This window comes from Oryctolagus cuniculus, chromosome 8 (assembly GCF_964237555.1).
Source record: "Oryctolagus cuniculus chromosome 8, mOryCun1.1, whole genome shotgun sequence".
Lineage (NCBI taxonomy): Eukaryota > Metazoa > Chordata > Mammalia > Lagomorpha > Leporidae > Oryctolagus > Oryctolagus cuniculus.
In genome coordinates, this window is record NC_091439.1 from 60,508,370 (window position 1) to 60,521,494 (window position 13,125).

Consider the following 13,125-nt stretch of genomic DNA (forward strand, 5'->3'; position numbering starts at 1 on the left):
GGGCGGTTCCCCCTGCCACTTTCCCCACTTCCGCAGGGGAGCGGCACACCACCAGCCAGCTCTCTCGGGGGCTGCACAGGTGTTCCTTCAGATAGATGTTCCCGGTGCATGTTGTCTCTCTCCTCCTTTATAGTCCTCTTCCACCAACCCCAACTCTGCTACCCACACGCCGAGTACGCTGCTCTCCTCCAATCAGGAGCAGGTCCTACAGTTTATTGGTTGAACTGGAGGCAGCTGTGTAGAAGCTGTTTCCTCCTCTCCCAGCGCCATATTGTGGGAGAGCAGATGCATAGAATAAGTCTTAATTCCAGTAACTTAGTCTAGTCCGAGTTGCTCCCAGTTGCTCCCCACAGGTTCCCCTACGTGTAGGATCATGTCATGCAAACAGGGATAATTTTACTTCCTCTCTCCCAATTTGGATCCATTTGATTTCTTTTTCTTGCCTAATGGCTCTGGCTAAACCTTCCAGGATTATATTCAATGGTAATGAGAGTGGGCATCCTTGTCTGGTTCCAGATCTTATTGGAAATTCTTTCAGTTTTTCCCTATTCAATATACTGCTACTCCCTATTCAATATATGGGTTTGTCATATATTGCCTTGATTGTGCTGAGTTATATTTCTTCAATTCTCAATTTACTCCTTTTCAATTGTTTTGAATAGTTTGAGAATAATTGTGATTAGTTCTTATAAAGTCTGATAGAATTCAGCAGTGAAGTCATGCATCCTTGGCTTTTCTTTGTTGGGAGAGTCTTTACTACTGATTCAATCTCCATGTTTGTTATTGATCTGTTTAGGTTACATATGTCCAGAAATATATACATTTCTTCTGGATTTTCACATTTGTTGGGAAATAGCTGTTTGTAGTAATTCCTGATGATTTTTTAATTTATGTGCTATCTATATCACATCTCCTTTTTCATCTCTGATTTTATTAATTTGCATCCCTCTGTCTCTATGGTTTGTTGGTCCAATGGTGTACTAGTTTCATTCATTTTTCAAAATTCAGCTCTTCATTTTACTGATCTTTTATATCTTTTGTTGTTTCAATTATATTTTCTAAATTTAATTATTTCTTTCCTCCTACTAATTATTTGGTTTGTTCTGGTTTTCCTAGATCCTTGAGATGTAGTACTAGATCATTTATTTGCTGCCTGTCCAATTTCTTGATATAGGCACTAATTTCTATAAACTTTCCTCTTAACACTGCTTTTGCTGTATATTATAGATTTTGATATATTGTGTTGGCATCTTCATTCATTTCTAGGAATTCTTTTAATTTCCTTTTTCATTTCTTCTATGCCCATTCTTCATTCAGGAGCATGTTATTCAGTCTCCATACATTAATATATTTTTCTAGAATTTCTTATATTGTTAATTTCCAGCTTCATTCATTGTAGTCTGAAAAGACACATGATACAAATCAGTTTTTTCTTAATTTGTTGGGATTTGCTTTATGGCCTATTATATGGTTGATCCTAGAGAAAGTTCCTTGCACTGATAAAAAGAATGCATATTCTGAATCTGTGGGATGAAATGTTGTGTAGATTTCAATTAAGTGCATCAGCTCTGTTGTTTTTTCACTGATTTTTTTTGTCTTGTATGACTCTCTTTAGATCCATTAGCATTTGTTTTAAATAGTCTGGCACCCTGGCATTGGACGCATATACATTTACTATAGTCACATCTTCCTGTTGAATTGATCTCTTAATCATTACATGATACCCTTTGTCTCTTTTGACATTTTTTGTCTTAAAGTGTATTTTGTTTGCTATTAGTATGGCTACTGTTGCTCATTTTTGATTTCCATTTGCATGGAATATATACTTCCATCCTTTCACTTTCTTCACTTTTTTTTTTTTTTTTTTGACAGGCAGAGTGGATAGTGAGTGAGAGAGACAGAAAGGTCTTCCTTTTGCTGTTGGTTCACCCTCCAATGGCCGCCATGGCTGGCGCGCTGCGGCCTGCGCACCACACTGATCCGAAGGCAGGAGCCAGGTGCTTTTCCTGGTCTCCCATGGGGTGCAGGGCCCAAGCACTTGGGTCATCCTCCACTGCCTTCCCGGGCCACAGCAGAGAGCTGGCCTGGAAGAAGGGCAACCTGGAAAGAATCTGGCGCCCCGACTGGGACTAGAACCCGGTGTGCCGCTAGGTGGAGGATTAGCTTATTGAGCCGCGGTGCCGACCTCCTTTCACTTTCAGTCTGTGTATATCTTTTTGGTAAGGTGGTGTCCCCACGTTCTTGAGTTGAGAAACTAGGCTTTAGTCCTAGTTTCAGTCCTCTTCAGTCCTCTGAACAGCTCTGTAGAATTCCTCAGAATTATCTACTGGAGGAATAGAAGAGGAGAATTTTTTTCCACTGGAGCTTGTTCTTCTTTGGTGAAAGTTTTCTCTATTGAGCTCTAGGTCTTAGGTACTACTGGGCTGTTTATCTGTGTCTGAAGAGTTCCTTGCAGTGTCTCCCATTGTGGAGCAAAGTTAAACTGAGTTCCACTGATCTCTGTAGTAATGAGCAGAGTGAAGACAGGACAAAAAGACTGTTGGGAAATAAATAATTATACTCCCTTTGTTTTTTTCTAAAAGTTTCCCCAATTCTTGTATTGCATTTTTGGATTTTTTTCTAGATACCTCATTAATATTTTTCTGTTATAGAATCATAAAATATTAAAACATAAAGGAACCCCAGGAAATTTTTGATGGCCCCACTATACAGATGGTGATACTGAGGTACGGAAAGTTGAAGAATTTTTTTTTTATCTTTTATTTAATGAATATAAATTTCCAAAGTACGACTCATGGGTTACAATGGCTTCCCCCCCCCATACCGTCCCTCCCACCCACAACCCTCCCCTTTCCCACTCCCTCTCCCCTTCCATTCACATCAAGATTCATTTTCGATTATCTTAATATGCAGAAGATCAGCTTAGTATACCTTAAGTAAGGATTTCAACAGTTTGCTCCCACACAGAAACATAAAGTGAAAAATAATAGATGATTTTTTTTAAATGATGATGAAATCAGATCAGACCTATTGTCATGTTTAATCCCAGTGAGAGTCAAGTTGGGAATTGATAATTTCTTTTTTTTTTTTTTTTTTTACAGAAGATCAGTTTAGTGTACATTAAGTAAAGATTTCAATCGTTTGCACCCCCATAGAAACACAAAGTGAAATATACTGTTTGAGTACTCGTTATAGCATTAAGCCTCAATGTACAGCACATTAAGGACAGAGATCCTACATGAGGAGTAAGTGCACAGTGACTCCTGTTGTTGACTTTACAAATTGACACTCCTGTCTATGGCATCAGTAATCTCCCTATGCACCAGTCATGAGTTTCCAAGGCTATGGAAGCCCCTTGAGTTCTCCGACTCTTATCTTGTTTAGACACGGTCATAGTCAAAGTGGAGGTTCTCTCCTCCCTTCAGAGAAAGGCACCTCCCTCTTTGAAGACCTGTTCGGAAAGTTGAAGAATTGAAGCAAATCTAGCAAAAATAGATTTGGAACCCAGGACTCTTGAGTGTCTGCACTTGGTGCCTCAAAACTTCCAAAATATTGGAGTATAGAGGTTATATAATTGCTAATATGTGAATAATTTATAGTTTATTTGTTCTTTGATGATACTTTTACCAATAGAACTTACATTTATCTAGTACTTTACACTCTGCCAAGTAATTTTGTTGTAGTCAGTCCATTTAATCTTCACAGGAGCCCATGAGAGCTGACATTGTAACTTCACAGATTGAGAAATAGAAGTTTAGAGGTTCAGTAGTCATCATCCCACTGTCTCAGAAAATATGAGTAGAATTCTACCTTCTGAGATAGTTTGAATTCTGTCTTCTCAAATCATTTGTTATAAGCAATGGGAACACGCTCTATAAAAACTAAAGGAATGTATAAATAAAATTTTTCATCATTCATAGTAATATATAGTATCTAAGGACACACATACCCCCCTTCCACACACAAAGAATAATTATTGACTTAAAATACATAAAACTCCTATGATGATTCACAAAGCAATTGTTATTTACTATATTCATTCACTTATTTAAAAAACTACTGAGTACTTACAGAATGCTGGTCATTGAGCACACTGCTGGAGACTATAGTCAGAACAGATAAAGACTTGCTTTCATGAAGCTTATTATTTATATGATATTTAGATAATTTATTATGTATGTCATAGTTAGAACTCAACTAGTTTCCTGTGTATTATAATATTTTTGTTGTCATTCATCATGAGAGAAGAAATTATTTTAGTGCCTAGAACAGGTAGGTGAGTTGGAGCATGCATTCTTTATGTGGGAGATTTTTCCATATTTCTCCTCTGTGATGGAGGAGACCAATAGGAAAAATTTAGGTGAAACAAAGAACTTTTGCTTCAAGCTCAGTTCCTTTACTTACTGATACCATTTTCACTTATGTAAAATTATTCCACCCTTGTCTCCATCCTTCCTATACAAAGTTCCCAATGTTATTCAGCCACAAATAAAAACATTGTCCTCATTTCTAACTTTCATACTTTTGCCAGGTTGTGGTTACCTATGGAAGACATTTTATGGCCTGAAAATGCCTGGCTTAAGAAGCTTCCCCCCCAAATATGCATAGCAAAACTGATGGTAACATATGGCCCTATATTTTTTTCCTTCTTGCCAGTTCACTAAAATAAATTTACTTTCAATTTACATATTCTTGTCTACATTTCAGAGATTTAAATATATTTGTAAGGTCTGTCCTGTCTATCTTTTTCTGAGATTATGCAACAGCTTTGCATGCTGTTTAGGAAATAACAGGAACTTTTATGATTTTTAGAACCTTTCATTTCCTAAGAAATTTAGAAAAGCTTATGTGATCAGAAAGAGAAAGGCCAGACTGCCCTTAGAAATGTAAAATTATGTTAAGTGAATAATAATTATTTCTCTCAGCTAGAAAGTAATATACCTTGCAAATTTGAGAATAAATCCACTGTATATAAAACTCTACATAAAAATTCTAATAGGTAGCTGTGCACTGTCATTATTTAATACTGTTTGGAACCTTTAAACATAGATCATATTTTTAAGAACTGTGAAAAATAAAAGGGCTCATGGTGAGGGTTTTTAGATGAAGGAGAAATTTATCATAGACCTTTGAATTGGCTAAAATGGAAATATTATCTACATCCAGAGGTGAAACTGCTCATTGGTCTCTGAGAAAACTGACAAGCTCTTGGAGAATGCCTCAAAAGACCGGTTTTCTTCTTATGAGATAACAATTCTTTATTAATTCAACTAGTGATGAATTTTGTCCATGGAGTATTGAATGTAAAAAATAAAAAGGTCCTGGGGACAAAGATGATCATGTGATTGTAGCAAGAGTGTTCCAAACACAGGAGGAAAGGACCTTTGACCTGTGCTTGCTTGTTATACTCCAGATTCCATTGTGGAAGACAGTTATGACTGGGTCTTTATAAAGGTCTTTATAAAAGGATTGATCATCACTTTCCTTTAGGTCAGGTGACACTACCTAATACTAATGAGTCATGCATGAGGAGTGTTAAAACTCTAAGGACTTTTGCATTTCTCTGGAACATCACATGGCAGAAAGTTTAAGGATGTTTATAAGTTTTAAAAACTGGCCGGCGCCGTGGCTCAACAGGCTAATCCTCCACCTTGCGGCGCCGGCACACCGGGTTCTAGTCCCGGTTGGGGCGCCGGATTCTGTCCCGGTTGCCCCTCTTCCAGGCCAGCTCTCTGCTATGGCCAGGGAGTGCAGTGGAGGATGGCCCAAGTTCTTGGGCCCTGCACCCCATGGGAGACCAGGAAAAGCACCTGGATCCTGGCTCCTGCCATCGGATCAGCGCGGTGCGCCGGCTGCAGCGGCGGCCATTGGAGGGTGAACCAACGGCAAAAAGGAAGACCTTTCTCTCTCTGTCTCTTTCTCACTGTCCACTCTGCCTGTCAAAAAAAAAAAAAAAGTTTTAAAAACTGAAAAAAGTACACTGAAGAACTTAAAGAAAATTTTTAGAATAGGGCTTCTCAACTAGACGTGGATATACCATCCAGGGGACATTTGGCAGTACCTAGAGACCTTTTTGGTCTTCACAACTGCATCAAGGACTACTGTCTTCCAGTAGGTACAGGCTATGGGTGTTGCTAAACATTTTGTGATGTGCAGGACAGTCCTCCAAAACAAAGAAATCTTAAGTAAGAGATTTGTTTTGTTTTCTTTTCGTTTTGACTATTTTGGTGCCAAAAGCAACCATGCTAAAATATATGCATAACTTATTGTTACTAAGTCGTGTGAACAAAGGATGATTTTATATATCTTAGAATGTACCCCCTTTCACCCTTCTTCGCCTAACCTTGGGTCATTCCTCATAACATCCTTACATCTCTCACCAATCCAAACTCCATTGTATCCCATCCCTGAGCGTCATCTCAGACCCAAGTTTCAACTAAGAAGTTGAGTTCAGGGCCGGTGCCACAGCTCAACAGGCTAATCCTCTGCCTTGCGGCGCCGGCACACCGGGTTCTAGTCCCAGTCGGGGCGCCGGCTTCTGTCCCGGTTGCCCCTCTTCCAGGCCAGCTCTCTGCTGTGGCCAGGGAGTGCAGTGGAGGATGGCCCAGGTACTTGGGCCCTGCACCCCATGGGAGACCAGGATAAGTACCTGGCTCCTGCCATTGGATCAGCGCGGTGCGCCCGCTGCAGCGCACCAGCCGCGGCGGCCATTGGAGGGTGAACCAACGGCAAAGGAAGACCTTTCTGTCTCTCTCTCAGTGTCCACTCTGTCAAAAAAAAAAAAAAAAAAAAAAAAAGAAATTGAGTTCAAATATGTTATAGCTAAAGCAAACTCTAAAAACCCAAAACAAGATGAAATTTAAGTAGTTTAGTGCTTTAGGCTGAAAAATAGTCCCATAGAATATGATGTTTCCAAGCAAGAGGACTCTTTGATGCATTTAACTTACAATACCCAGGTGACTTCCAACTCATTTTTATTTATGGTATTTGGTGTCATAGAACAGTCATCCTCTGACAAAAGAAATGTGTACTGCTACCCCAAATACACTGCAAACATTTGTATCTATGTAGGCCTTGGAAAGGAGACACTATACTCATTAATAGTGAAAAGGCATGATCATTCAGAAAGGAAAAGAATATCGTAAAGCATTAATACCATCCCTTTTGTGCATAATGGAATAGATAACTTAGAACACCATCTAGAAGAGAAGTAGAATGGGATTTCTTCTCCAAAATTCCAGAAAGGCAGATGTTTGTTAAATTGGTAAAAGAATCATGAGAAAGTTGTGGAAAGGAAAGATAGAATTAATATTGAATAGGTGATGGGTCCGGCACTGAGGCATAGTGGGTACAGCCGCCACCTGCAGTGCTGGCACCCCATATGGGCGCTGGTTCTATTCCTGGCTGCTCCACTTCCTATCCAGCTCACTGCTATGGGCTGGGAAAGCAGTAGAATATGGCCCATCTTTGGGGCCCTGCACCCACATGGGAGACCCAGAAGAAGCTCCTGGTTTCAGATTGGTTCCAGGAGTCGTGGCCAATTGGGGAGTGAATGGAAGACCTCTCTTGCTCGCTCTGTCTCTCTCTGTGTGTGTGTGTGTGTGTGTGTGTAAGTCTGATTTTCAAATAAATAAATCTTTAAAAAATTACTGAATAGGAGAATGATATTGGGGCTAGATAATGACTTAAAATTGTAGAAGACATGTCTTCTATTTATATTCAGAGATGTGGAAAGACAAGATTAAAGTGGCAGTGAGGGAGTGGTGTTGCTGCATGTGTGTTCAATCATGAAGGTTTAAAAACAGTGTAATTAAGCTTACGGTCTCAAAGACAGTAGTGCATCTGATTGTGGGGAAGAGTCTTATTGTGAAAAATGTAGCAGATGTTCATGCTTGTGAGACATGGAGACAGAGATGTCTGATTTTGAGAGATCAACACTTTATGATTGTGAAATTCGACATTCCTATGATGTATGATAAACAAAAAAACTCTCATTTGGTACAGAATTCTTCATTCCTCTTGAAAAACAAACTGTACTTAGAATATTATTTCTCTTTTAGATAGGGAGACTATAAGTGATGAACATATCATGAAGTTATTCCTTTCTAGGCACTTTCACTAGAATGCAACATCATAAAAATTCAGAGAGGAAGGAAAGAATAATGAGAGACACGGGTCCATTTGGAAGAATGGTCTCACCATCTGATCTCAGTAGCAAATCACAGACTTTTTCCCTCCATTCTAAATGAGATTGTATCACCCTTTTGATTACTCCCGTCTCTACCCCAAACACATTCCCTCAAAAGGGAAAGCTAATACATGCATAGTAGCCAGTGAAGTATGCTTGATTTTAATTTTACTTTAAAATTTCTCTAAGTCATTTTTTGTAATCAATTATTTTAAACAAATGAGGCCAGCCATTTGCCCAAAGAGACAAGCATTGCTGCATGTCCTGAGGACTTACTGTCATCCATAGCGACTTGAAATTTGGCATCACACAGCTGCATCATAGCCAAGAAATTAAAGGATTTTTCTATTTCAATAGCTAGCCGCATTCAGCACTGCCAGCTTAATAGGAATGTGTGTGTACAGTCAATAGCACCTAGACCTATAGCAAATCAGACATGTCAGAAAATTCTCTCAAAAACTGCTGCAGCTGCTGTGTTTCTGCTAGAAAATAAATAACAAATATATTGACATGCCTTTCCCTTAAAAGATCAGCAGTGCTGATCAATGCCATTAGAAGGGCTTCCTGGCCAAGTTAGGAGCTGTGTGTTAGTCTGTGTTGATACCATGAACGCTGATGCCCTTATTAGTCTAATTTGCCAAAGGAAAGCCCAATTCCCTCCCTCTCCAAGCTGAATTCTCTAGGGACTCTTCTCATTTGACACTAAAATTATATGCCATTTGAGGAGTGATAATATATACCTTTTGTGTCTTTTCTCATCATTGACTTTTCCCGAGTTGAATCATTAGGGAGTCTGCTGGGGGAGGCACACAGACTCCCCTGCCCTAACTTCTTTCTCCTTTTCTGCAAACAGGCAATGAAAACATTTTGCATAAACAAATTCCCAATCATAACTAATCATATGAACGCTGACAAAAGTATGTTATCCTACGCTATGAAAATACTAATCAAAGCAGCTTGTCAATTGTTAAAGTTAATGATTTAGATATGCAACACTCTGACTAAATTTTAGTAGATAATTACATAATTATGCACAGGTTAACACAATCAGAAATAGCAGTTGCGTCCTCAGTCTTTAAACTGTGTCAGGATACTGCAGTCTCATTCTGGAAATGACTGTGAACCTCCCGTGTTTGAGAGCAAGAGCACGGCAGGACGATTTCATTGAGGAAGAATTTCCATGCATCTGGATTATACTCCTCGGGGGCTCAGGAGCAGGAGGGGTTTGTGTGGGAGTGCTCAATCGAATTTGCTGTTGAAGACATGGCATTTACAAGTTTGTATCTGTTCTACAGGCTAAATAGGCTTAGGTGGCCAGATGATCCATTCTAATTCATGGCACCATTTTTTCCATCTCAATCTTTAGGATTCAAATACAATATCTGTTAGTTTATAGATGTAAAGAATTACATAGCACTGTCTCTCAAAACAAATTTCTGGAAGGCAAAATTTTTATTTACTGATTTTTATTAAATGATTGAAATTATGTTTCAATCAGAAAAAAATCTTCAGAGGATTGATGTAAATTATTTTGTGGTATTGTTTATTACAGTGGATCTCTGTGACCAACCTGTCTGCTTGGAATAGGCTACCTGCCCTGCAGAATGCAGGAGTTTTAGCAAGAAGAAAGTAATCAACTGGGGTTGAATTTTACTCTAATTTCTGTAATGACATTTACAAAATTACTGTCATTTTTTTAAAACTTAGTTTGGAAGGTTTTAACATGTATATGAGATTTTAAAAAGCAATATTATAATCAAGCGATGGGGAGAGCCCTTGCCATCATTAGCCATAACCATTCTGACAAATGTTCTTCAGGTTTGTTGTCAGCCTGGAAGTGAACTCCAGCCACACGTCACACATACAGAAGCACCCAGGCCCTTTCGAGGGTCTATTTCCCTCCAGTCTGTCTTTGTCAACAACTGCATTGTAGGGATTGACTTTGAACTAGAAACTTTTGGAAGTAATACATTTTTAAAAAAGATTTAGTTTATTTATTTGAAAGAGTTGGAGAGAGAGATAGAGATATCTTCCATCTGCTGGTTCACTCCCCAGATGGCCGCAATGGCCAGAGCTGTGCTGATCTGAAGCAAGGAGCCAGGAGCTTCTTCTGGGTCTCCCACATGTGGGTACAGGGGCCCAAAAACTTGAGCCATGGGAGTAATACATTTTAGTAGCAAATTAATACACCATTCATGACCTGTCCTGTCCATCACAGCTTTCAATATGATATAATTTTTTAAAGATGTATTTATTTGAAAGGCAGAGTTACGCAGAGGCAGAGAAAGAGAGAGGTCCTCCATCTGCTGCGTCAGTCCCCAAATGGCCACAATGGCCAGAGTTGGGCTGATCTGAAGCCATGAGCCAGGAGCTTCCTCCGGGTCCCCCACAGTGGGACCAGAACAGGTAATTCAGCTGGGCCTGACTGAATTCAGGAGCCTGGGACTTCTTCTGGGTCTCCAACATGGGGGCAGGAGCCCAAATACTTGGACCATCCTCTACTGCTTCCCCAGGCCGTAGCAGAGAGCTCAACTGGAAGTGGAGCAGCCAGGACTTGAACTGGTGTCCATATGGGATGCTGGCACTGCAGGTGGCAGCTTTACCCACTATCCCACAGTGACGGTCCCTCAATATTACATACTTTAGATGAAAGGTATCATCTCTAAAACTCCACAGGCTACTCCCTCCCTTTCAGAAAACTCTTCCCCACATGCATTGGGCTTTACCATATTCTGTATTCCTCTTCATTAGGACTCAGGTTATAGGGTGACTGAGTCATACATGTGTTGGTACCTGGAAGGATGGGAGAGTGAAAGCTCCATGGGAAACACTTTGAACGGAAGGATCCCTAATATGCATTCCTCTTTTCCCCTCCCCTTGCAGACTATACAAGGGACCATGGAACCATATGATTTTCTAGAGTCATCCCCGAAGACTGCGTAAATGTATGTGTTTTCTTTTGACACTGTAGCCATCTCGATAACATAGCACATTGCACATGCTCTTCTTTCTCTGTCAGGCTTCTCTTTATATTCTTGCTCTGCCAGAATTATACCCAATAATAAAACTTTAGCATATCAATTTTGTCTTAGATCCTGTTTTGTAAAATTAAGAGATAATTCCTGATCAATTTAGTTACTTTGAATAACATCATGGGCAGAAATTATTAGCCTGTGACAATATCCAGTCCAAAATCTTTAACTCATTTAGGGCCCTGTGAAGCAATTTTATCTGTGTTCTTTTATAGAAATTAAAAAAAAAAAAACATGAATAAAAGCTTTTAAGTGGAGAATTTACAGATGTTTCATTAAATTTGTCTTTGGAATGAACAAGAAGGTTCTGGTCTTCTGATTTAGAAATTAGTCATTGCTTATTATTCCCATATGTTCATGTGACAGGGGAAAAATCATTATATTATAGTCCCAGGAGTATTAGACCCATAACAGCTTTTCCCAAAGGTCTCCTTTATATTCCTACACATGAATTCTGGATACCCCAAAGTTCTCCAAACACAACACCAGGATGCTCTCAGACTTCTTTCTCCTTGCACAGGCTATTCACTCCACGTGAATGTTCCCATACCACCCAAACAATGCTTTTTTCTTGAGATACAGGACCCTCTGGAGACCTTCGCTCGTTCTCTGTCTTCCATATTGCAAAATTAAGTAAATGTTCCTGCATCCACTCTCATAACCTCATAGTTTTACTGCTATTCTTGCACCTATTACATAACACTTTACTGTCTGTATGTATTTTCTTAACATATTGAGGATATCCTAAATTTTCAATTTTGCTTTTACTGTATAATACCCCAGATATGTCTTACAGTTCTAGAGGCATGATGAGGACTCAATATAAAGGAACAAAGGAAAAGAGGTCAAGAAGGATATGGGGAAGAGAAGAAAAGAAAGAAGGAGATGAGAATGCTGGTGCCACGGCTCACTAGGCTAATCCTCCGCCTGCGGCGCCAGTACTCCAGGTTCTAGTCCCGGTTGGGGCGTCGGTTCTGTCCCAGTTGTTCCTCTTCCAGTCCAGCTCTCTGCTGTGGCCCAGGAAGGCAGTGGAGTATGGCCCAAGTGCTTGGGCCCTGCACCCGCATGGGAGACCAGGAGGAAGCACCTGGCTTGTGGTTTCAAGTTGGTTGGTGCAGTGCACTGGCTGTAGCGGCCATTTGGGGGGTGAACCAATGGAAGGAAGACCTTTCTGTCTCTCTCTCTCTCTCTCTAATCTGCCTGTCAAAAAAAAAAAAAAAAAAAAGGAAGGAAGGAAGAAAGGAAGAAAGAAAGAAGGAAGGAGATGAGAATGTCCATTCTCTTTTACATTCTTTCTTTCTCCCCAGACTTTGGGTTTGAAGCAGAGTATCCAAGTTACTATAATGCTACATATTTTGCAAAGTCTTAGGAAACATCTCAAACTGCAACTGAATGAATTAATCTTTTCAGATATACTTTTTGTAATGAATGAAAAACAATCGCACTTCTAAACTGGAATATGAATTTAAAAATCATTAAGCATTGCATTTAAAATTTTAAAAATATAAGAAAGATGACATATTTTGATATTATCTCTCACTAATATTGTAGTTCTTATTTAGAAGAGAAGAACATAATTTCTACTTTGAAAATTACATTTAAGGATTATTTCCTAGATTTCTGAGATAAGATTAAAAGAAATACCACCACCTATACACTACTGTGTTTTTAATCTATTTTTAATTTCTGTTTTGTTCAAACCTGAAATGTTGATCCATTGCCCTTCTTTGCATTACATTATACCTATTTGCTGCTCTGCTCACAAATGCTAATATTTCCATGACACACAGAGCCTGGCTCCTGCAGCTTTTGCTTCAGGCCTCATCTCGTTATTCTTTCTGGCTCCTTATTAGAGAAAAGACATTGACCTCTTACCTGAGTCTCACTATCCTTTTAGTACTTGTG

The 13,125-nt window shown here is 39.4% G+C and overlaps 1 long non-coding RNA gene across 1 annotated transcript in view; it reads left to right on the plus strand.

The window, feature by feature from the left end:
* Nucleotides 1–13,125, plus strand: part of LOC103350738 (uncharacterized) — a 411,608-nt gene that overhangs the window by 317,164 nt on the left and 81,319 nt on the right. The window contains exon 5 of the long non-coding RNA XR_011378324.1: nucleotides 11,072–11,133. This is a non-coding gene — a long non-coding RNA (uncharacterized lncRNA). The remainder of the gene's footprint in view (nucleotides 1–11,071; nucleotides 11,134–13,125) is intronic.